Source organism: Ixodes scapularis, unplaced genomic scaffold (genome assembly GCF_016920785.2).
Source record: "Ixodes scapularis isolate PalLabHiFi unplaced genomic scaffold, ASM1692078v2 PGA_scaffold1__304_contigs__length_218370807, whole genome shotgun sequence".
Lineage (NCBI taxonomy): Eukaryota > Metazoa > Arthropoda > Arachnida > Ixodida > Ixodidae > Ixodes > Ixodes scapularis.
In genome coordinates this window covers 56,509,071-56,516,140 of record NW_024609846.1, presented here as the reverse complement: position 1 = coordinate 56,516,140, position 7,070 = coordinate 56,509,071, and positions in this window count along the sequence as shown.

The following is a 7,070-nucleotide window of genomic DNA, read 5'->3' as shown; positions in this document are numbered from 1 at the left end:
ACCATGTTGGAATATGCAACTAAGTGAGGTGTAAAGCAACATTAGGTCATTAGACTGGTGTAACTGGACAGTTAGAACTATGGAATGCTGCAATCACTATGTTAACGCTGTGATTACCCCGAGCCACTCTTAAGCCCAGCAAGTGATGTGATAGTGCTGATTCAAGGCAGTGAGTGACGGCGACAGGGGACGACATTCGCGGCGGACTATGTGCGTTATCGTTGCCCACTATATGAACACTTTGCGACGAGGTTTCTGGCAGCTGTCGATCACCTGTGGTATGCCCACGGTCACAAGCACAACTTCAAGGTGCTTTGCAACATTGAGAAGTATGCAAGTGTTGATTCATACATGAAGCATGTTCATCAAAAGCACACGCATGTTTTGGGTGAGGTTGAAGCAGCATTGCCTATGGAGGCACCTGACCATTTGGCAGATTCTAGAGAAGTTATTGACCACAAAAGTATGAATGAATTCGTGGAAGAGAAAAATAGCCCTCCGACACAGGCTGACGTTCAAGATCTCGTCCCTAACAGCCGGGAAAGAATGTGCCTCCTCTTTCTAAAACTTACAGAACAACATAAGGTGGCACACTCTGTTTCAGAGCTTGTGTTTAGCGATGTGAAACGTTTGATTGAGAACACACTTCGAGGGTTTGCAGAAGACGTCAAACATGCTTTGCTGTCCGCTTTCTCTGTGTCTCACATGCTCGCAGGACTTCTTAGCCTAAACTTTGTTGAAGGTATATTTTCTTCTATCAAGTCTAAGTACCACAGGATTCAGTTTGCAGAGGAAAACTTGCCGCACACGAAGCCTATACCATGCTTGTTCAAGGTCATCAACATTCTTGTTATAGTTTAAATTGCGCTACTACAAAAATCCTTCTTTAACTCAGACTGCTGTGTCGAAGTTTTGATTACCTAGGTTTCTCTCGGTGGGCTTTCTTTCGAGAGGGACCCGGGTACGTAAAAAAATCTGCCGCAAAGGAAAGTTGGTGAAGAGAAGTGAGCTAAAGCAAAGAAGGCAATGTCTGCACGCTGAACCCGCACAGCGTGTTTGTTTGTCTCAAGTTCAGTCGTTGCACAAAGCGCTCCAAGAACTTTTTGACCCTGGCTCGCCATGTCTTGCATCGACGCGCTCAGGCTCTTTTTTTTTTCGGTGTGTTTAGCTTGTATCTTGTCCGCAGGCCTGGCAAGCACGCGCTGCTGGACAGTTACATTTTGCATACAATTTTGGGAACCAGTTGGCGAGGGAGCGGAGTGGCATGGTTTCGGTTTCGATTGAACAGCCGTCTCCACTCGCGCGACGAAGCACAAGCGACTGCAAGCTGCCGAAGTTGCCCTCACGTGCATGCGAACATTATTGCACAAGAGAGGCACCAGCCGGGTCGCTTGCAATTCATTGCTTTACGTTTGCTTATTTTAACGAAAATTTGGCATGTCGGGAACAGTAAAATGTTGGCAAGCGGTTTTACGGAATTGCTTGGCAACGCCTGCAGCGAGATGTCTCAATGTCTTTTTGGAGACATTGAAATTAGACATTCATTACTTGTCGAGGGCAAAGCGAGGCTTGCAGCAGAACGGCTTAGGCCAATCACATCACTGCTAATCTCTATTTTCAATCGTCGCTCCCCAGCTGTGCATATCTGTCAGGTTTCAATAGTCAATCTGTGGCATTCAAATTCTAATGGGGTACTAGCTTCTGTACAACAGGTTTTGATTAAACTAGTTCATTTTATAAAAGTATACTCACAAGGTTTGCTAAAAAAATTGATAAAATGATACAATTCTGTGTTTTATTATCCCAGGACCAATGCATCGACTCAACCAGTAGAGGCAGACAGGATCTTCGAGGCCAAGTTCCTTGTGTTTGAGTCATGTCTTAGGGAGCTCCTTGACAGGTGCTTGTTCTGTGGTGCACCACATTGCAAAATTCAGCTAGACTTTGTAGGGACCATGGTCCGAGCGGCAGTGACGTTTCCAGCGTCCCACACAAGGACTTGGCGCAGCCAGCCCGTCTTCCATCGGAGGCCCATGGGGAACATTTCCGTGTGTGCTGCCACCCTGTTTACAGGGAGCAGCCCTACAAAAGTGCCAAGACTTTTTTCCCTTATGGGAATGCAGTCTCTGCACAAGACCTCGTTCTTCAAGATTCAGCTATGCTATCTGGTGCCCGCAGTCACTGAGGTACGGGGAATTTGGCATTTCTGCTATAGTTGTTAGGATTATACCTGTGATTTATCGTATTTTGTAGGTCTGGCTCGCCGAGCAGGCAACTCTGCTTGATGAGCTTCGAGGCAGAAAGTTGTGCCTTGCTGGAGATGGCAGAGCTGACACGCCAGGCCACTCTGCGGACTTCGGCACGTACACACTCCTTGAGACGACTGCCAATCGTGTCATACACACGGAGCTTGTGAAGGTAAAGCAATATGCAGTAAATAGTGTTGCATTCAACTTAGCGGTGGAACTTTGCTCTCCACTTACAAAACTGGCTGGACATTTTTAGGGTTCATGTCAGAAAGAAACTACAGCTAAGGCCTGGTAATGCACCAGCAAAAGAATGAGGATAATGTTGCAAATATCACAGCTCTTCAACACGCAGCAACATGTCAGTGCAGATAGTTCAAGCAACCAGCCTTCGATTGTGGCAGCCTCAGTCGGGATCAACATTTTGGCCTCTTTTGTGCTATGCACTCCCCTTTAATGTATTAATCTGGTATGTCTGGACCCAATCCTTTATTCTTATATGTAAAAAATAATTTACAGTCCACTGAAGTGTCCTCAAGCAACCGTATGGAAGCTGAGGGGCTGCAGCGGTGCCTTAACTACCTGCGTACCCAAGAAATGTCTGTCGACATTTTGGTGACGGACCAACACTTGGAGGGCAAGGCTTCTCTGAGGGACCACTACCCAGAGATTAACCATCGCTTCGATGTATGGCATGTTGCCAAAGGTATGATAATATATTCCTCTACAGCAGGGGTTAGCAACCTTTTTGCTGTGGCGGGCCGAAATGTTGTGCAGTGCAGACGGCCGCCGGTTGCGGACCCCTGCTCTACAGCAATTCTCAACTGCTGAAGCACGGCACTGGGGGGCTGTTTCAGTGGCTCCAAGGCAAAGTGCCGGCTTCCGAATCTCTAGGTGATGGGTTCGAATCCCGGCCTAAGTGTTCCCAATATAAAGGAAGCTTATTGCGGAGAAGGCGCTGGGTAACCAATATTTCGGTTGTTTGTTAGAAAATCATCAGGTGGACAAAACTATTCCTCCGTTTTCCGCTTGGGCGTGCCAAATGCCCTCGTTGGTTTTGCAAGTAGACACGAATATTTGCCTTTGCAAAGACCCTGAAATTTTTGCCGGCCTCCTAATATAGTAACTTGCTTCTGAAAATTTGTTTTGAGCTTATGTGAAACAAAATTCTACAGAAGTCAGCACACCCTAAACTTTTAAATTGCACCCTAATGGGGAACAATTTCATCGCCATGACTCCCTTTTAGACAGCTTAAACTCCACAACTAAGGTGAGCCCCCTGCCCAAAGAAGTTCTGCCATCTCCTCAGGAAAACGTACAGAGCACGACACAGTCAGCACGAGCAAGCGATTCACAGTTTTTGCTATTTTAGTTTGACAAATGAAAAGCTATCATGAAAGCTACCTATGCGATGGGAAGGGCTCATCTGAGACAACAACTTGGGTTAATTCACTGTCTGAGAAATATGGGGAAAAGCAACCATGCTGTGCTCGCACTGACAGTGTCGCACGGTGTGCTTTCACCGTGGCACTGGCCCTGTCTTTCCTAAATCCACGCTATCCAATCTATAGTTTGCCCCGAAGACTTGTGCAGATTCTCAATACCGCCCCTAAAGTGGTTGGCTTTCTCTCTCCAATAGTGTCAAAGTAAAGCTTTCAGACTAAAACCATCAAAGGACTGTTGTTTTCCCCTCATGCACTCTAGAACGTATCCTTATAGGATTAATACACTGCTTTTTAGGTGTAAAAAAGAAAATCATCGCGGTGGCACGGACCAAACAGCACAGCGTGCTCGTGCTGTGGCTCAAGACTATCATCAGGCACATCTACTGGTGTGCTTGGACCAGCAATGGTGATGGCCAGCTGGTACTGGCCAAGTGGACCTCTCTGATGCGACACATCATCAACATCCACGAGCACCCTAACCCACTCCACCCTGTCTGCGCACATGGCAGGACGCCAGAGCGTCTCTGGCTTGATGAAGGCAAGTTTTATTCAGCTTCAGAAAGAGCAACTTTGTGCTCGAAATCTATTGTAATTAAAAAAGTAAAGTATCTTGTACTTTACCTAAAGCAAAAGTCAGGAGCAGGCCAAAATGGGCGCATGTGTACTAAAACCACTTTTGAAAGCAGGGAGCTAAATGGTTGATATCAGGATCCGGGTTAGAGTCTGCGTGAGCACAGACTGTTGTTCAAGCAGAGTCAATTTTTATATGGCACGCAAGTTTATCAGCTAGTTTCACGCTTCGTGCATTTGATTACTCCTGGAATTCGCTCAAGTGCTTTTGTTTGCCCCCAGCATCCACCACTCAAGATGTGCTCTTGGCAACCTCCTTAGTTTATATATTTATTATTTTTTATGAGCTTTTGCTGACAAGCACGAAAGGCGCATTTTGCTGTTGAGTTCAGTGCAGACAAAGGCATGGGTGCGGGCACATGATTTTCGAAAGTGCTTTCTAAGCACAAGTACTGATGCAAACCAAGCCATACTTTCACACCTGTTCTTTTGCCAGCACTAAAGCCAAATCGGTTACACGAACCATCCGTCATAGTGACCGAACAACATAACCGAAATGCCACCTCTCTGCGAGAAGTTAGCGTGACTAACATCAAAGCAACTAAATGAATGATAACATTATTGCGTTGAATAGTTTGTCAGCAGGAAGGCAAACACTCTTTGTGACTGTTTGGGCATGTTCGATATCTCCACCATTACTGAAATTATTTGCGCCCCTGATCACACTCCTGAGTATGCCCGATGCTCTCCTTACTGCTGAAAGAGACATCTTTAGCGGAGCGAGTTTTTGTGGAACAAAGGTGCGCAAACGTTTGGGGCTCACAACCTCTCAGGGCTTCCAAGTGCCGTCCAGCACTCGGAAGCTTTGCACTAAAATCTGAGCACCGATTTTATTGCTAGTTTAAAACTCTCTGAATGTGTTGGCGGAGTTGCTTTGGGGAGCTGGATGCGGCAGGCTGTCCGACTGCACCGGCACATTGTGAAAGATGTCTTCACCAGAAGCCTCCGCGGCCCGTTCTTCAACAGATAAGATGTCGTGAACATTCGAGAACCCCATCTCGATCAAGAAAACAAGAGAAAACCTTTATTGTCTTAAATGTTCTCGGTGTCTGCTGACCCTTGACATTCGCGTTTCAGTCCGGGTTCGTTGCATAGTAAATATTTCGCTACCGCTTCCTTGCAGCTTTCAAATGCTTGATTGTTGGCTTCTTGTATACGACATTACATTTGTGGCACGTTTGGGACAGATTTTCGCGATCTGCGGCAGCGCGGCTCTGCCGAGCCGAAATAAGTGGGAGGCGTTCACTTGATCGAACGCCGTTTTAGCGAATGAAAACGAGACCACGACGTTTCCTCGAATGACTAGCGAATGGGTCTAGTTACATAGACAGCTCGGATTAGCTTTTTTTTTTTGTAATGTGCCGCCAAGTATGTTAGCACGCGTCCGTCCCCCCCCCCCCCCCCCACCATGTTGCTGATGCTGATGCGGCTGCTGCGACTCTTGCGTCCCCTATCAGCTAGAAGTTGTCTGCCTCTCTTGGACTATGGAAACCCGCTCAGCACAATTCTCTACCCTTGTTTTGCGGTTTTGCATTAGACATTTACTGGCCCCTCTTGAAAGTTCCCACGTAATTTTTCCGATGCATGCGCATACCCTCTGTGTTATCTTCCACTGTGAGAAATAGGGCTGGTAAGTGCCTGCTATTCATACGTCTCTGCTTGACATCCACCGGAAACGAAGAAGGGGAGGGACGCCGAACGGCCCTCGATGCGATTTTGCGAACAATGACAACTGTTCTCCCTCCTCCCAGAGATAATCCGCGTAGAGTTATTCCCAGTCATAGCCAAAAATAGTTGTTCGGGTTGGAGTCAGTCGCACCCGTTTCTTTGCCTTGGTGCTGGTGTGAAAAAAGTAAGCTCTTCCCAAAACGTGCCCAAAAACAAAATCATCTTGGATTCCACCCGATCGTCAAGATGTGACTGTCGTCGACTATGAGTGCCTTATTTGAGATCTTTCTCAAATAAATTATTTTCAGATAACGCTGCATCTTGTGGTATGTACAATATATTCATTGAATGTTAACACATGCTAAATTGTATGTCCGTGTCCTGCCCATCAGTAAACACTTTGTTTGTGAGCGCGAAAAATGCATGCCTTTGGGCTATCTTCAGCGTTAAATTATTTTTGACCACTAAGTGCTTTGTCGAATCGGGCGGTGCCGTCAAAACTTATTGTGAAAAAAAAAAAATGAAAACTAACATTTCAGTTGCATTTATTCTGTCACGTCACGTGCCTACCCAAAAAAATAGTTTTTTTTTTTTTTTTTACTTGTGGTACAATGCTTTTTTAATGTCCTTGGGGAAATACATACGCCATTAAACACAAAATACAGCGGGAAAAGATGAGAATTTAGCCGCCAGCAGTATTTGAAACTGTGCCTATGCAGGCTGCGCCTATCGTAATTAGTCCGCTCGGTTAGGGTAAGCAGGGACACCGGTGAGAGTCTAGCCTCAAGCCTGGTGACTGGGCTCGAAAACAGTTTGCTGCCCCTGGGGTCGAGTGTTTCTTGGAAAGGTGTATAACTTTTAGGTTATTTATAGCATCCTCGATCACCCCCACCAAATGGTGTGCATCGGGGCATCGAGGTGCACCCCTTCATCTTTAATCAAGTGCACCCGTGAACACCGCACGTCCTCGATCAACAGAATGCAACCTCCTGGTGTGGCTTTTTGTTGCCCCAATGCACACCAAGAAAATCAATGATGCATTCCCATCAGGCATTCTAGCCAGATGATGGCGGGAATACGC